The following is an 18,776-nucleotide window of genomic DNA, read 5'->3' on the forward strand; positions in this document are numbered from 1 at the left end:
TGTACCCTAAGAAAATGTAGCCCTTCCTTTACCTGTTCTCACTTGATACCTGCTTAGAAGAGGCCAATCCTTCAAAGTGAGCGGTACTGCTACTACTACTAACTACTACTAACTCTTAACTCTTGTACTCTGAGTGGAGCATAGGTCATCTACAAATCTCCTCCACTTCACTCTATCTGGGGACCAAACTTCTAGCTGGCTCCAGGACTACCCCGGTTGTTGTCCTTCCGTCTCAGTAAATTTTCTCCACGTTGTCCAACGTTTTCCTCTTTTGCATTTTCCTTGCAGGTTCCATGTGAGAGCTTGACAGACTGTGCTGGATGATGGTTTTCTGAGAGTGGGCCCTAGCCATCCTCACTTTCTTCTGTTGATTTCAGTGTCAGTTAGTTCTTGTCCTGGTCTGTTCCAAAGCTCCTCATTTGTGAAGTCTTGCCATTTGATGCGTCAGCTTTAGTAAAAGAATAATTTCTGACATTTTTCAAAACACAGATCTGTGCTCAGGTTATTACAGAGGGATTTTAACTATTTTGTTTGTTCTTCTTTTTGCATCTTCACCTACAGAAAAGAAAAGGAACATGCACGCTTCCAGCTTTGGCATATGTAAAATGTGGGGGAGGGTTGGGGACAGGGTGTGAGACCGAGCAGCTTACTCTCACAGAAAGAGATAAAAATGTATTCTCAGTGATACTTGGCTGATCCTTGTGATTTATTTGTTTGTTTTGTTACATGTCCAGACAACTTAGGATCAGAAGAAGATCTCCTGTTGTGACAGGAGGGTGCAGCGTTGATGAAGGAAGGCAGAGAGGTTTCCTCACTGATGCCCAGAATAACCAACAAGCCCTGTATTTCAGAGCTTGTAAAGTTCTTTGATAGCTCTTTCTGCCTGGTTTGTACAGTGTGCACAGGGTAAGAAAAAATGAAGATGATGGCATCTTGTTAGTAGTGTTGAGAGGAAAAGGCATGTGACTGGTCATATGATTAAACAGAATGAATGCAGGACTTGTTTTGAGTAGACAGTCTTGGAGGTTGCATCAATAACCCAGCAAGACAATTGCTGTCATCGAGCAATTTTTGGAACACGGCCCAGGGTGTTCTCATTGCTGAGTTTTAGGCTGTGAGAATACTACCATAAAGATCACAATTCATCCAAAGGCAAGAGGAAAACCCAGCCTTGTAGCTGCATTCCTAGGACATAAGGGAATGCAAAGAATACAGCTGAGGGAGATGTAAAGAGAAGAAAAGGAAATCCCTAGTTGGTGAACAGCAGAATGTTAGGATGACAGAAGTGGAATCTTAAATTGAGTTTAGTGAATGAAATGCATGGTGACTGGCTCAATAGTTGTTTCACAATGACACTGAAGCTTGACAAAGTGCTGTGCATTGCCATCTAGTCTGTTTTTTGTTATTTATTATGTTCTTTGTTTTGGGAGGTTTTTTTGGTTTATTCATTTTAGAATTGTAGGAGAAAGTTTATTAGTCAAGAACCATCACATTTAACTGTGCTTAACAAAGAAAGCCATACTGTTAGCAAAAAACAATCCTTTGCGATGATAGACTTTTTTTTTTCTGGCAGTCATTTCTTCTACAGCAGAAAAGTCTGGGAGCCAGGGCCACTAACACAGTAGTAAAGGAAAAGACTTGTCTCGTTTGTAGACTGTCTGAGAGACACACCTGAGCATGGCTGTTGTTGTGTTCTAAAAATGGTCTTTTCAGAACAGAATCTTCTGTGAAGTTGTAGATTCTTCCTCCAGCTGCATAAAATATTGGCCATCATTTTGCTAGTTAGTGTGAATGGAGGACACTTGCAATGCAATGTGATAAATTTAGAGTTTAAAGGAAGCTGTCAGATTACAAATAATTTAAGACCTGCTTTCACTGTATTGCTAACAGCACTTTGGACATTAAAGATGGAAGTAGTTTTAAAAAGCCATTTATCTTTCATCATCCATGCTTTTTTATGTACTTTTTGAACTTTGTTTAGAGTGGATAATGAATACAGCATGTTTGAGTTCACTTCTATGTATGGACATGTTCCTTTCTGGTTCCTCTGAACCAGAAGAAGTGCTGGCATGTTTTCTTTGCAAACAGCGTGCAGTGAAATGTTTAAGTACAGAGGTGGTACCTCCCTGGTCCAGCCCCTTCAATATCTGATTGGGGTCCGTGGAGGGAATTTGACAGCCAGAAGGGGTCAGGCCTCCAGACTCACCTGTGGGGCTACCAGCATGCTGGCTGGGCTCCCCTCCTGGTTACTGTCCTGTTCCTTAACCTCAGGCTGCTGATCACCCCCCAGGGGAGGGCAGGTAGTCTGTGCTCCTGGCTGGACTCCCTGCCTTGGGACCACCAACAGAGCTTCCTGCTCCCAGCCCATCAGCGGGGCTCCAGCCTTGGGGCTGCAGGTGGGTGCAGCTGGAGCGCTCTGGTCCAGACAAAAGTAATACAAAGCAGCGGAGGTTGTGTCTGGCTCTCACAAGCCGTGTCTACACGTGCATGCTACTTCGAAGTAGCGGCACTAACTTCGAAATAGTGCCCGTCACGGCTACACGTGTTGGGCGCTATTTCAATGTTAACATCGACGTTAGGCGGCGAGACGTCGAAGCCGCTAACCCCACGAGGGGATGGGAACAGCGCCCTACTTTGACGTTCAACATCGAAGTAGGGACCGTGTAGTCGTTGCGCGTCCCGCAACATCGAAATAGCGGGGTCCGCCATGGCTGCCATCAGCTGAGGGGTTGAGAGACGCTCTCTCTCCAGCCCCTGCGGGGCTCTATGGTCACCGTGGGCAGCAGCCCTTAGCCCAGGGCTTCTGGCTGCTGCTGCTGCAGCTGGGGATCCATGCTGCATGCACAGGGTCTGCAACCAGTTGTCGGCTCTGTGGATCTTGTGTTGTTTAGTGCAACTGTTTCTGGGAGGGGCCCTTTAAGGGAGCAGCTGGCTGTTGAGTCCGCCCTGTGACCCTGTCTGCAGCTGTGCCTGGCACCCTTATTTCGATGTGTGCTACTTTGGCGTGTAGACGTTCCCTCGCTGCGCCTATTTCAATGTGGTGCTGCGCAACGTCGATGTTGAACATCGACGTTGCCAGCCCTGGAGGACGTGTAGATGTTATTCATCGAAATAGCCTATGTCGATGTCGCCACATCGAAATAAGCTACTTCGATGTAGGCTTCACGTGTAGACGTAGCCACAGTGTTGTGTGCGCCCAGTGTGCACCTCCCACACACCCCTGCTGCAAATGTGTTCGCACTCATTTGGCCAGGGGCTGCACAATTCTCCCCGCCTTTGCAGGCCCTGCCCCACGCGTCCCCTTCTCCCAAATCCCACCCAGTCTCTTCCCGGCCTTCTCCCCTTTCATCCCCACGCACCTCTCGCACACTGGGGACCCTGCACTTTCCTACTCCTCCCTCTTCTTCTCGTCTCCCCAGCACTTCTGGAGGGCTGCCACCCTTCTGATTTGCACCTTGTCACCACTCCTCCTCTTCCCTCTCAGAGCTTGAAGACTGCAAATCAGCTGATTCAATTAGCAGCATTCACACTCTGGGAGGGTGGGGGAGAAGCAGAGACCAGACATGGAGCAGCTAATTCACAGCACTCTGGAAGTGCCAGGAGGAAGTGGGAGCAGGAGGTACGTGCAGGGCCCCCAGTGCATGACAAGAACAGAGGAATGGACACATGGAGGATGCACAGGAGCACATAGAACCTCAATGGGCTGCATGAGGCCAGTGGGCCACAGGTTGCCCAACACTAGCTGTCATGGCACCTTCCCCACTCTAGCAAGACAAATGCAGAAGTGGGGGCCAGCAAAAGTACCTCCAAAACCTTATCTACCAGGTTTTGGTATTTACTCCCCTTCCAAGATCCTAAAAAAACCTTAGATTTTGGGGATAAAATTTGCTGCCACCACCCAAGTAATAATAAGGAAACCAGGGAAAGACTACTTGGGAAATCTCAGCCACAAAAGTAAAAAAACCAGGACACAAACATTAACCAATACCAGGTTAAGAAAAAGAAAAAGAGAGAACTTTTATTATTACAACAATATTCGTGTTGCAAGCCTCATGACTAGATGGAAGAGTCACAAAGTAAAACACATTGGAAGTCTCCACCAGGTGCCTAGATCTTAGTTACAAGGAGAGTAAATTGGGTACACATTTCTAAAACGTGCACAGACATCAGATCCCACTTCTCAAACCATAAAACAATAAAGCCTAATGGAATTATCTAAACTTTACCCTACTCACAGAAGATTGGAGGGCCTGTTCTTGGAGGGAGATATTCTGTGTCTGTCTCCCTCATGGCTGGAAAGAAGGACCAGCGGACAGAAAAGGGAGGAGCCAAAAAATTCCTTTGTCCCAATTTGAAATTCTTACCTACATTCTATAGGCCAACCCCACCTGGCCAAGGAGGTTAACCCTTTTACTCCCAGGCTGCTGGCTAACCCTCCTGATCATGACACTAGCGTTTATGGAATATTGTTTATTTACTAACATAAATCTTAAATTCCATCTTAAAACTGACATGACATGACATGACACACATCAGCTTATGCATATTTTCCTTGTTTGGCAGTTGTCAAAATGATGCCATTGTGTGCGTGTTCATTCCTCTGGATCTGCCTATAACCCTATTTACTTCATCCTTTTCAAGTCAATTTTGAAGAATTAAGAAAACTTGGCACATTATTCCTGAAGTGATCAGAAACCAAGGGAGCAGTCTGTGTGTGTAATTCTGCTGCTCACATTAAATGAGGGTTTTTTTTCTCAATGACTCCAGTGGGATCTTGTGAATTTCCCACTCTGGCCTTCCAGAAACAGTTCAGGTTAATACAAAAGAGTCACTGTAAAATTCTACGTAATAAAGCACCATGAGGCATATTTTCCTGTTTTCCCAAAGCAGTAGAAGCTCAGAGCAATTAGAAGACAACTGCTAATGCCATCTGTATGAACACTGACTTCCTTTGTGTTTGCAGTGTTTTTGTAGCCATGTTGGTTCCAGAAGAAACAAAATAGGTGAAAAAATATTTTGTATTGGGCAACTTCTGTAAGTGAAAGAAACAAGCTTTTTATCTATACAGAGCTCTTGTGGTCTGTAGAGCTCTGGTTTCTGGTCTGGCATTACCGATCTTGTCTCCGTATTTTGTTGAAAGAAAGAAAATTATAATGACTCAGGGGACCAAGGTTCAAGAGAGACATAAAGTATTCCACTTTCCTTTCCATAAAGATCTAGAAATACAACATACCTGTGATAAAATCATTTACTGGACTAACTTCTGTTGTGGTAAGGTATAAGGTTTCCGTTTACATAGCGCTCTTCTTCAGTAAGCTCATCTTTTCCCCCAACAGAAGCTGATCCAATAAAAGCTGTTACCTGACCTACCTGGTTTCTGTCACATCCTGACAACCAAAATGACTACATTAACACTGCTGAGAAAACCTGGGCTGTGGAGAGGTGCCACCTGGACACTTGCTGTGTCGCTGTTCAGGGATCTCCCTACTGGGCATTTCTAGAGGGACTTTGCTTTTGGGTAAGCAGCCATCCAAAAGTCTTGATGCTGTGGGGAATATGAAGTTATGGTGTTAAAATGCTCAGAAGATGAATGAACAACAAGAAGTCTTGTGACACCTTATAGACTAACAGATATTTTTGGAGCATGTGCTTTCGTGGGCAAAGACCCGCTTCATCAGATGCAAGAGTCACCACTAAAAATGTCTGTTACTCCAATTATCTTGTATTCTAAGTATGTGAGAGAACTGTGCAATCTGAGAAACTACTGTACAGTAACCATGGGCAAACGCTAATTTCTTCGTGGCATCCACCATAGATGTTACTAGGAATATAGATAGATAGATAGATTTTTATTATTATATATATAGATATTTATTATATATTATATATAGATATTTATTATTAAATATGGAACTCTACAATGTTCTGCATACAGCCTTTACAAAAAAGATTATGTTCAGTTCTGAAGCTACAGAATGGCCATACTGGCTTTGAGTAAAGGCCCATCTAGCCCAGTGTTCTATTTTGTGACAGTGGCCATTGCTAAGTACCTCAGAGGGAATGAACACAACAGGTAATCAGTGACTCATCCCCTGTCGCTCATTCCCAGTTTCTGACAAACTGAGGCAATGGGCCCCCTGATGGATCTGTCTTCCATGAACTTATCTCATTCTTTTCTGAGCCTTCAAAACACAAAAGCAGTCCAGTAGCACTTTAAAGACTAACAAAATAATTTATTAGGTGATGAGCTTTTGTGGGACGGACCCACTTCTTCAGGTGAGAAGAATCTGAAGTGATCTGAAGAAGTGGGTCTGTCCCACGAAAGGTCATCATCTAATAAATTATTTCGTTAGTCTTTGAAGTGCTACTGGACTGCTTTTTTGTTTTGATAGTGTATAGACTAGCACAGCTATCTCTCTGTGACTTTTCTGAGCCTTGTGATAGCCTTGGCCTTCACAGCATCCGCTGGCAAGGAGTTCCACGGGTTGATTGATGTGTTGTGAAAAGTACTTCCTTTCTTTGTTTTAAATCTGCTGCCTATTAATTTTATTTGATGATCTGTACTTTTTGTATTATGAGGAGGAGTAAATAGCACTTCCTTATTTACTTTCTCAACACTAGTCTTGATTTTATGGACCTCTGGCATATCACTCCTCAGTCATCTTGTTCCCAAGTTGAAAAGTCCTAGTCTTATTAACGTCTCCTCATATAGTAGCCATTCCATACCCCTAATCATTTATGTGGTCCCTTTCCCAACCTTTTCTAGTTCTAACATATCTTTTTTGGGGTGGGGCAAACACATCTGCACATAACATATGAGATATGAGTGTACTATGGATTTATATAGTAGTAATAAGATATTTTCTGTCTTTTTACCCCTTGCTTAATAATTCACAATGTTCTGTTTCTTTTCTTTTCTTTTCTTTTTTTTTTTTGACTCCTACCTTATATTGAGTGGATATTTTCAGAGAACTACTATCATTTTATAAGTATAGTTGGGATTATGTTTTTCCAGTGTGCATTACTTTGCATTTGTCAATATTGAATTTCTTCTGCCGTTTTGTTGCCCAGTCACTCAGTTTTGTGAGAGCCTTTTGTAGCTCTTCACAGTCTGCTTTGGACAACTGGAATCACTGTTTATCCCTCACTGGCAAAAAATGGCAGGCTGAAGCCAGGAATGTTAAAGGACCAGGAAAGAGTGGAGCCCGATGGGATGGGAAATAGAGGTCCTTTGTCCCAGGGACCAACGGCAGAGCCCAGTGTCTTGGAGGCCAGTGGCTGAGAGGGCAGCCCTGCTCCCTGGGGACTGGCAGCAGAGCTTGAGCTGGTGGAGTGGAGGGAAGCCCCAGTACCCCTGGGGAAAGGTGGGGCCACTGTCCCCAGGGCCAATGGCCAAAAGCAGAGGGACCAATATTGACCTCCCTGGTCTGGCAAATTTCCTAGTTTCGGACCAGTGTCAGGTTCTGAGGGTGCTGGACCAGGGGGGGTTCAATTTGTACAATATATCCACTGGATAATCCTTGTCCAAATGTTTGCTGACACCCTCAAATAATTCTAACAAAGGGGTAGCCATGTTAGTCTGTATCTGCAAAAACAACGAGAAGTTGTGTGGCACCTTATAGACTAACAGATGTACATGCATCTGACGAAGTGGCTCTTTGCCCATGAAAACTTAAGCTCCAAAAAATCTGTTAGTCTATAAGGTGCCACATGACTTCTCATTGGCTTTTTTTCAAAGAATTCTAGTGGATTGGTGAGCCACGATTTTCCTTTCCAAAAAAAAAATTGATTTTTTCGCCAGTATGTTCTGTTTGTCTATGTGTTTGACAATTTGTTTTTTTTCACTATAGTTTCAACCAGTTTACCGATACTGAAGTCAGGCATACCAACCTGTAGTTGTGAAGATTAACAATTGAGCACTTTTTAAAAATTCATGTAAAAATATTTGGTACAAAAGTTGATTTAAATGATAACTTGCAAACTACAGTTAGTAGCTATGCAATTTGACATTTTAGTGCTTTCAGAGCTCTTGGGTGAATACCATCTGGTCTGATGACTTATTACTGTTCATTTGTCCCAAAACCTGCTCTAATAACAATTCAGTCTGGGGCAGTTCCTCAGATTTTTCACTTAAAAAGAATGACTTAGGTTTGGGAATCTGTCTTACATCCTCAAACTTGAAGACTGATGCAAAGAATCCATTTAGTTTCTCCACAATGGCCTCATTGTCCTTGAGTGTTCTTTTAGCTTCTTTGATTATCCAGTGGGCCGTGGCTGTTCACTAGGCTTTCTGCTTCAGATGTACTTTAAAAATTTGCTATTATTTTTGAGTCTTTGGCTATTTGTTCTTCAAATTCTTTTTTGGCCTTCATAGTTATAGTTTTACACCTCACTTGCCAGAGCTTATGCTTCTTTCTATTTTTCTCATTGAGATTTTTTTAAAGGATGACTTTTTTTCTTTTACCGCTTTTATTACTTGGTTAGCCACAGTGGCACATTTTTGCTTCTTTTACTATTTTATTTTTAAATTTGGGGTATAAATTTAAGTTGAGTTTCTATCGTGAAGTTTTGATGCAGCTTGCAGCGATGTCACTTGTGGCAGTGTCCTTTTTAATTTCTCTTGCACTAACTCCACATTTTTTGTAGTTCCCCTTTCTAAAATTAAATGCTAGTGTTTGATTGCTGGTATGTTTTCCCCAGCACGGGGATATTCAATTTAATTACAGTCGCTGTTACCAGGTGGTCTGGCTATGTTCACTCTTGGACCAGATCCTGCACTTCACTTGGGACTAAATGAAATTGCCTCTTCTCTTGTGGCTTCCAGGATAAGCTAATCCAAGAAGTAGTCATTTAAGGTGTCAATAAACTTTATCTTTGCATCCCATCCTGACATGAAATGTTCCATTTAAATCCCCCATTATTAAATTTTATCTTAATAGTCTCTCTAATTTCCCTGAGCAATTCACAGCCACTGTCACTGTCCAGCTCAGATAGTCTGTAATACATCCCCACTGATCTATGACTATTATTAGAGCATGTAATTACTATCCGTAGAGATTCTATTACCCTACAGTCTCTAAGCAGAAATACTCAGCTGATATCTAATGCATGGTCTAGGATGGTCTGTGCTTTATCACTTACAACCTTTTCTCTAGGTGTTACTAATTTAGAAATGCCCAGATTCCAACAGAGCTGGTAAAGTTGAAGTTGTATTTCTATGACATGATTGTTACAAATGGATACTGGGCAACGTTCCTGAGAGCACCAATTCAAGGCAAATTGCTTAGAGACAGGCCTACTTACAGCCCCAGACTAGAGAACCTCCACTATAAGGCGCACCAAATCAGTCACAAAAAAGCATTTTTGTTTACTACACTTGCTAACAAGTCACTGAAGCAGATATTCTGGTTCTCTCGTGCCGCACCAGTAACCCTCCTTGTACAGATGAGAGGCTATGAAAACTAGTCTCATGAAATAAAAAGTAACAGAGAGGAAGCCGTGCTAGTCTATACACTATCAAAACAAAAAGCAGTCAAGTAGCACTTTAAAGACTAGCAAATAGTTTATTAGGTGAGCTTTCGTGGGACAGACCCACTTCTTCAGACCATAGCCAGACCAGACAGTCTGTTCTGGTCTGGCTATGGTCTGAAGAAGTGGGTCTGTCCCACGAAAGCTCACCTAATAAACTATTTTGCTAGTCTTTAAAGTGCTACTTGACTGCTTTTTGTTTTGATGAAATAAAAAGGTTCTTCGAATCCCAGAGGACCATTCTCATTCTCAGGTGAATTAATAATTTAGAACCTTACCCAGAAATCACAGTCTGCCAGCCCTTTAGAATCTAAAATCTAAGGCCGTTTCCATACATGCCACTTTTTCCGAAAGTGGCATGCTAATAAACAGCCTGAAAAATGCTAATAAGGGACGGATGTAAATTTACGGCACCTCATTAGCATATGGTCACATGATTTTGAGTCCGGAAGAAGCTCTTCTGGACTCCAAAACAGCGTGTAGAGGTGTGGCCCATGGGGGGTCTCCTGGAAGGAAATCCTCTTTCCAGAAGCCCCTCCTTCCGGGAGATCCCCCAGGGGCCATGCCTTTACATGCTGTTTTGGAGTCCAGAAGAGCTTCTGACTCCAAATCATATGATTGTATGCTAAAGAGGTGCTGGAAATTTACATCCTCACCTTATTAGCATTTTTCAGGCTGTTTATTAGCATGCCACTTTTTCTAAAAGTGACATGTATAGAAACAACCTAAAAGTTTTATTGGAAGAAAGAAGAAAGGAAAAGAAGAAAGGAAAGAATGACTGATCATTAAAATTGGTAATGGAATCAAATACATACAGCATTAGCAAAGTTCCTGGTTTAACCTTACAGCAGAGACGAAATAAACTCCTGGTTGTGTCACATCTCTGAAGTACAGGCTCAGCTTGGATGGGTTATTCAGGCCTTTGTTTGGAACTGCAGTTAGTAACAAAAATACTCCAGAAGGGAAGAAGCAGGACTGAAGACAAAACTGAAGCACTCCCAAGGCCTTATATACACCCAGCCACATGGAAGGAATCCCATTGTTCTCACTGTGGAAAACTACAGCCACAGTATGGAGTTGGTCACATGAGCAAGTCACTTGACCATGCATGACTCAGTTCTTCGCAGGTAAAAGCCATTCCTCTCATGCTAGTCTGAACATCCAAGTAGTTTTTATGGGCCAATTAACTTCAACATTCCCTTAACAAAATATTGGCCAACCCTCCTCTTGGTAGCAGCAACGAAGGGTCCTGTGGCACCTTACAGACTAACAGAAAAGTTTAGAGCATGAGCTTTCGTGAGTTAACTCACTTCTTCAGATGCTGGTCCTGGAAATCTGCAAGGCCAGGTATAAATAGGCCAGAGCAAGGCTGGGGATAACGAGGTTAGCTCAGTCAGGCAGGCTGAGTTGTATTGTCATCAGTAGATCTGGAGGTGTGAACTCCAAGAGAGGGGAAGCTGCTTTTGTATTTAGCCAGCCATTCACAGTCTTTGTTTAATCCTGAGCTGAGGGTATTGAATTTGCAGATGAATTGTAGCTCAGCAATTTCTCTTTGGAGTCTGTTCTTGAAATTTCTTTCCTTCAGGATAGCTACTTTTAAATCTGCTACTGTGTGTCCTGGGAAATTGAAGTGCTCTCCTACAGGTTTTTGTATATTGCCATTTCTGATGTCTGATTTGTGTGCATTTATTCTTTTACGGAGAGACTGTCCAGTTTGTCCGATGTATGTGGCAGAGGGGCATTGCTGGCACATGATGGCATAAATTACATTGGTAGATGTGCAGCTGAATGAGCCCATGATGGTGTTGCTGATCTGGTTAGGTCCTGTAATGATGTTGCTGGTGCGTATATGTGGGCAGAGCTGGCAACGAGGTTTGTTGCATGGATGGGTCCCTGAGATAGAGTGACTGTGGTGCGGTGTATAGTTGCTTGTTAGGATTTGTTTTAGGTTGGCAGGTTGTCTGTGGGCAAGGACTGGTCTGCCTCCCAAGGCCTGTGAAAGAGGGGGATCATTGTCCAGGATGGGTTGTAGATCCCTGATGATGCGCTGTAGAGGTTTTAGCTGAGGACTGTAGGGCTACGTCTACACATGAAGCCTACATCGAAATAGGCTATTTCGATGAATAACATCTACACGTCCTCCAGGGCTGGCAATGTCGATGTTCAACTTCGACGTTGCGCGGCACCACATCGAAATAGGCGCTGCGAGGGAACGTCTACACGCCAAAGTAGCACACATCGAAATAAGGGTGCCAGGCACAGCTGCAGACAGGGTCACAGGGCGGACTGAACAGCAAGCCGCTCCCTTAAAGGGCCCCTCCCAGACACACTTGCACTGTACAACACAAGATACACAGAGCCTACAACTGGTTGCAGACCCTGTGCATGCAGCATGGATCCCCAGCTGCCGCAGCAGCAGCCAGAAGCCCTGGGCTAAGGGCTGCTGCCCACGGTGACCATAGAGCCCCGCAGGGGCTGGAGAGAGAGCATCTCTCAACCCCCCAGCTGATGGCCGCCATGGAGGACCCGGCAATTTCGACGTTGTGGGACGCGGATCGTCTACACGGTCCCTACTTCGACGTTGAACGTCGAAGTAGGGCGCTATTCCGATCCCCTCATGAGGTTAGCGACTTCGACGTCTTGCCGCCTAACGTTGAAGTTAACTTCGAAATAGCGCCCGACGCGTGTAGCCGCGATGGGCGCTATTTCGAAGTTAGTGCCGCTACTTCGAAGTAGCGTGCACGTGTAGACACAGCTTAGGTGATGGCTAGTGGTGTTCTGTTGGTTTCTCTCTTGGGCTTGTCCTGTAGTAGGAGGCTTCGTGGCACACGTATGGCTCTGTTGATCTGTTTTCTCACTTCCTTAGGCGGGTACTGCAGTCTCAAGAATGCTTGGTGCAGATCCTGTAGGTGTTTGTCTCTGTCGGAGGGGTTGGAACAAATGCGGTTTGGAACAAATCCTCCTCTTGGTGTTTCCCAGAAGCAGATATTTAAATTACAAGTCAATAGCCAAAACTCATAACTTTAAATACAAAAGTCATAAATGCATCTGAATGGCATAACAATAACTAGCAAATCACAAGCTTTTCATAGGCATCTCAGGTGGCACACCGTCTTCAAGATTTGTTGCAAACATAGAACAGTGGTTGTAAAAATGATATCACAGAAGGGATCTCAGGAAGTCATCAAGTCCAGCCCCCTGCCCAAAGCAGGATCAACCCTAAATCATCCCACCCATGACTATGTCAAGCTGGGACTTAAAAACCTCTTGGGAGGGAGATTCCACCACCTCTCTCGGTAATGCATTCCAGTGCTTCACGCCCTCCTGATGAAATAGTTTTTTCTGATATCCAACCTACACCTCCCCCTCTGTAACTTCAGACCTTTGCTCCTTAATCTGCTATCTGTCACCACTGAGAACAGTCTCTCTTTATACTCTTTAGAGCTCCCTTTCAGGAACTTGCAGACTGCTGTCGTCACCCCTCAATCTTCTCTTCCGCAAACTAATTAAAGTTCTTCTCATTCGTCATGTGCTCCAGCCTCTTAATCATTTTTGCTACCCTCCGCTGAACCCTCTCCAGTGTGTCCACATCCTTTTTATATTGGGGGGACTAAAAGTGGGCACAATACTTCAGATGTGGCCTCACCAGTGCTGAGAAGAGGGGAATAATAACTCCTCTAGATCTGAAGGAAATGCTTCTCCTAATGCACCCCAATATGTCATTAGTCTTCTTGGCTACAAGGGAACACTGTTGACTCATGTCCAGCCTCTCATCCAATGTACTCCCCAGGTCCTTTTCTGCTGTATTGCTACTTAGCCAGTAGGTTAACAGACCGTAACAGTACTTAGGATTCTTCCATCCCAAGTGCAGGATTCTGTACTTCTTCTTGTTGAACATCATGAAATTTCTTTTGGCCTAGTCCTCCAATTTGTGTAGGTCACGCTGGACCCTATCCATACCCTCCAGTGTATCTACCTGACCTCCTAGTTTAGTATCATCTGCAAATTTGCTGAGGGTGCAATCCATCCCCCCATCTAGGTCATTAATATTGAACAGTAATCACCCTAGAACCAATCCTTGGGGCACTCCACTTGAAACCAACTGCCAATCAGACATTGAGCCATTGACCACTACCTGTTGGGCCTGTCCGTCAAGCCAGCTTTTTATCCAGCTTAAGTGTCCTTGTATCCAATTCATACTTCCTTAACTTATGGGCAAGAATATTATGGGAGACTGCATCAAAAATTTTGCTAAAGTCAAGGTCTATCACATCACTGACTTCCCCATGTCCCCAGAGCCAGTTATCTTGTCATAGAAACTTACCAGATTGGTCAGGCACAACTTGCCCTTGGTGACTCCATGTTGACTACTCTTGATCACTTTCCCCTCTTCCAGCTGCTCCAAAATGGAGTCCTTGAGGATCCTCTCCATGATTTTTCGGGGACTGAGGTAAGACTGACTGGTCTATAGTTCCCTGGATTTTCCTTCTTTTCTTTTTTAAAGGTGAGCACCTACATTTGCCTTTTTCCAATCATCCAGGACCTCTCCCGAGCTCCACGATTTATCAAAGATAATAGCCAAAGGCTCTGCATTGATATCTGCCAATTCCCTCAGTTACCTTGGATGAATTAAATACGGACCCATGGATTTGTGTGCGTCTGGCTTTTCTAAATAGCTCTTAACCCATTCTTTCCCCACCGAAGGCTGCCCACCTCCATCCCATATTGCATCGTCTAGCGCTGTAGTCACGGAGCCTGTGAAGACTGAGGCAAAAAAGCATGGAGCACTTCAGGCTTTCCCAAATCTTCTGTCACCAGGTTGCCTCCCTCATCCAGTAATGTCCCCGCACACTCCCTGATATCCCTCTTACTGGCAACATGCCTGTAGAAACCTTTCTTGCTGCCCTTCACATTCCTTGCTAGTTGCAATTTCAATTGTGATTTCTCTTTCCTGATTACCCCCTGGCATTCTCCAGCCATATATTTACATGCCTTCTTAGTCAGTGTGCAAGGTTCCACTTCTTATACACATCCTTTTTGAGTTTAAGCTCACCAAGGATTTCCCTTGCAAGCCAAGCTGGTTGCCTACCATATTTGCTTTTCTTACTGCACATCAGGGTGGTTTGTTCCTCTGCCTTTAATAAGACACATTTAAATCTGATAATGTCACCAGGATATTGTGATTGTTGGTAAGAAAAATAAGAAAATACCATTGCCAATATGTGGCCAGAGTGACTGGCTACAGAGAGAATTGTTCCATAATTTTCAGCTGTTCAAAGAGGCTACTGTGACTACAGAGATTAATTTACCGAAATTAGAAGATAATGAATGCTTATAGTGATTACAGAATAATCTGTGAATTGTCTCTTGTCTGGTGTAATTAATGTGAGTAACGTTTGAAATGTTAACAGTCAGTTCCAAAATCTCCACAATGCAAATGAAGAGAAACACAAATCCTGAAGACTGATCTTTACATCTAACTATCCTTTATTAGATGTAAAGATCAAAAGGCAGTGTCAGACACTTTGTTTTTAACAACCTCTTTTGCCTTATGAACTAACGTGTGGGCATCATCATGAGTCAAAGGTTGGAAACTTGGTTTCATTTTATATCACAGAAAGCTGAAATATAGGACAGAAAGAAAAATAAGTTCTTGATCTTACTTTGCTTACTTTTCTTACTAATGTCAGAAAGGAGCAGTGGCAATTAGCTGATTAGCTGATGCCCTAAAATCTTTCATTCAGAGACCATTCACCACAGTCTTGAAACTATGAGCTCAGAAAATATCAGGAAGAGAAGGATTCTCTGTGAAGAACATCATGTATCTATGGAAAAAGGAATACGTTTCCCCCATGTAATCCTCCTCTTTTTCATTTTGAACAAAAGTTACTCTCCATTTGGATATTGCTCTTTTGTTAATGTACTTTCTGCCAATAATGTCATTTATTTGTCAGCATAATGGCAAACCTGCCTGCATATGTAGGGAGCATGCAATTTTATGCTTGTTAGACTTTGAATAGTAGGAGCTATGAGGGCACAGGATTTGTAATTAAATTATTGTCTGCCAGTCTCTTTGTAACTGTCATTAACTGTCATCAATTTTAAAACATTTTGGAGTGGTTAAAAATGGGAACAACGTGCTAACTGCAGCATTAGGGTAGGTAATAAGCTTCACAGAAAATACTAACAGTAGTAGCTGGGCACTTCATTATTTCACCTGTAATTTTGTACAAGTCCCACATTACATTGCTGTGGAAATGTTATGGGGAGAGAGCCTGGGTGTATGTTCATAATCTGTTTTAAAAAGATGGCACCTTCAACAGTACTGTGACACTTAGCACCACACAGAAGCATTGGTGCACCACTGACTCAGGGGATCTCGTACTGAGCCACCTCCAGTGTTTCCTACAGAGTACATTGAAGCTGTGTCTACTCGAGAGCTCTCTTTCGAAAGGCTAAAAATCGAGTGACAGCTATTGAAATCTAGCCTTTCAAAAGCGCGCAACTACACATCAAAAGGATCCTGGTTGCCTGGCTGGATGACCATGAGGGCACATTAAAAATGAGTTCACTCTCATCATGGGACTGCTCCAGGGTGGTATCCGGCCCCTGGCTCTGGCTCCCTCGTCCCAGCTCCTCCTGGGCCTCTGGCTCAGGCTGGTCCACAGCCATGTCCAGGGTGACAGGTGGCAGGGAGCTGTCTCATGGCCCCAGCATGGAGTGGAGCTCCTGGCAGTAGGGGCTGGTGGAGACCTTCCTGAGTGCCTGAGCTCATCCCGGGCCTGAGCAGAGCCCTGCCGGAGCTCTTTAACTTTACTCTGCACTTGGTCTGGGGTTCTCTCAGGGTATCCTCAGGTCCTCAGTCCCTGGGCCAGGCGGGCAAAGGCCGCGGCATTCCGGCACTTCACCCCCATCTCCCGGAGGACCACCTCGTCCTCCCACAGTCTGAGGAGATCTCAGACCTTGGTCTTTGTCCAGCAGGGGGCCCGTTTTTTCCCTCAGTCTGCGGCTCCTGGGAGCCCTGTGAGGACTCTGAGGGTGGGCCCTGGGGCTCCTGTGGCAGGCAGCTGCTGGGCATTCTCCTCTTTGTGGTTTTGAGCAGTGCCTCTGTGGGCGTGCTGAGGGCAGCTCACGCCTGTGCTGCTAGCGTACTCACAGCTTCCTGCCGCTGGGTTTCTGGGTCCATGCCGCTTTGAGCGTGGCTGGATGCTGGTATCATAGAGCCCTGCTGCTGTGAGCCAGGGTGTCTCCATGCTCCAGCTGGCCGGCACCATGGCAGCCTCTTCATTTGAAAAAGCAGGCTGCAGAACATCTACATGTACCTCTTTTGAAAGGGAATTTCAAAAGGGAGCACTCTTCCTGATACAGGATTGGGGTTTGCATTTCAAATTCTGAGCCATGTTCCTCCTATTTCCTGTCTCCCTGCGTCCTTTCGAAAGAGGGCCTGTATTTTCGAAATGAAGTACACGTGTAGACAGAGCTTGAGTGTTCCTGGGAGAGCTGCCATTCAGGTTTTGATAAGGTTATCTTACCAGATTGTGGCTCATAAGCCAAAGGTGGTGTGTTAAGATGCTGTGTGCTAATATTTTAAGACAATGCTGGAGGCAAGTGATGCACATTCCTTTTGGAAGAAGACAAAACCAAGTGAATTAGATGCTTTAATCTTTAAACCAGTAGTGGCAAGTGATTGTCTGCAAAGATTAGAACCTAGCACTTGAGTTTCTAAGGCCAGTGCCCATATTCACACATACAATGTTGAAGGGGGGCTCTAAAGAGGATGGAGAGAAACTGTTCTCAGTGGTGACAGGTGGTAGAACAAGGAGCAGTGATCTGAAGTTACAGAAGGAGAGGAGTAGGTTGGATGTTAGAAAAAATTACTTCACCAGGAGGACAGTGAAGCACTGGAATGCGTTGTCTAGAGAGGTGGTGGATTCTCCATCCCTAGAGGTTTTTAAGTCCCAACTTGACATATTCCTGGTGGGGATGACTTAGTTGGGGTTGATCCTGCTTGAAGCAGGGGGCTGGAATAGATGACCTCCTTTGGTCCCTTCCAGCCTTATGATTCCATGATTTGTGTCCTCTGCTTTTCTCAAGTTGAAAGACTGTGCGGGAGTGTCTCATGCCATGTCAGACTTTCTCAGTTTTGCCTGAAATTATACAATACAAATTAATACCAGCTGCACCATCAAAAGTGTAGTGCCTGTTTGCATCTAAGGGGGATGGAGTCATCCATCTGCCACCCAGACTGGGAAACTCAAGAACTGCGCTGCTGGCCTGGAGCTAGAATTCAGGATGTGATGACGTCTGCTAGTGTCCACTAATAGTGGTGCCAAGAATGACCTTGAGCAGGTGAATGCAGACTAACATGGCTCTGGGAAGAAGGATAAAGGAGTTTAAGGAGCAAGTCATGACCTTGTTCACCCTCCCTGTTGAAGGAAAACCCAGGTAGGGACCATCAAATTGTGATGGTAAATGCATGATTGCACAGGTGATGCTGGAGAGAGGGCTTTGCATTCTTCAACCATTCAGTGTTGTTCCGGGAACAAGTACTGCTAGGAAGCGATGGGATCCAGATAACTAGCAGACGGAAGAGAATCTCTGAAGGAAAGCTTGCTAACCCAGTGAGGAGGGCTTCAAACTCAGTGTACTGGGGGATAGTAACCTGAGCTGTAAGTGGGTGAAGTGGATTACCTGGAGGAAACACAAGGAGGTGAATGTAACTGGGAAAGTCTCCTGATTGAGCCTGAGAAAGCAGGGCTATCGGCCAATTGCTTGAGGTGCCTGTGCACCAGGGGCAGTCAATAAGCCGCCCACAGGAAGGACGTAGCTTGCCAGGGTTAGTTTCTGGTGGGCTGGCAGATGCTTCATTCACTGTGTGTCCTCAAGTAAATAAAGCACCTGGTGGCTCACCTGGGGACTAACCCTGACAAACTGGCCAGCCCACTGGCTGCTCATTGCCTGCTGCTGTACACAAGCACAAGAAGCCTGGGAAACAAACAGGACGAGACAGAAGTCCTGTCACAGTGAAGGAGCCAGTGATTGGATTGGAATAACAGAGATGTGATGGGGTAACTCGCATGACTGGAGCACTGTCATGGATGGGTATGAAGAGTTAAGGAAGGACAGGCAGGGGAGAAAAGGTGGAGTCACTCTGTGCATAAGACAGCAGTAGGATTGCTCAGAGCCCCAGTGTGAATGTGGAGAAAAGCCCATTGAGAGTCTTTGGGTTGACGTTAGAGGTGAGAGCA

The 18,776-nt window shown here is 44.5% G+C and overlaps 1 protein-coding gene across 2 annotated transcripts in view; it reads left to right on the plus strand.

Moving 5' to 3' along the window:
* Positions 1 to 18,776, plus strand: part of LOC142024381 (leucine-rich repeat and fibronectin type III domain-containing protein 1-like protein) — a 372,892-nt gene that overhangs the window by 214,500 nt on the left and 139,616 nt on the right. The window contains exon 1 of one of the 2 annotated variants that reach the window (XM_075016340.1): positions 5,475 to 5,518. The exons of the other annotated variant lie outside the window; for it this stretch is intronic. The gene's annotated coding sequence lies outside the window, so the exon portion shown is untranslated. Of the gene's footprint in view, positions 1 to 5,474; positions 5,519 to 18,776 lie in introns of those variants that run through there. 2 annotated transcript variants of the gene reach the window in all.

The sequence above is a fragment of the Carettochelys insculpta genome, chromosome 22 (assembly GCF_033958435.1).
Source record: "Carettochelys insculpta isolate YL-2023 chromosome 22, ASM3395843v1, whole genome shotgun sequence".
Classification (NCBI taxonomy): Eukaryota; Metazoa; Chordata; order Testudines; family Carettochelyidae; genus Carettochelys; species Carettochelys insculpta.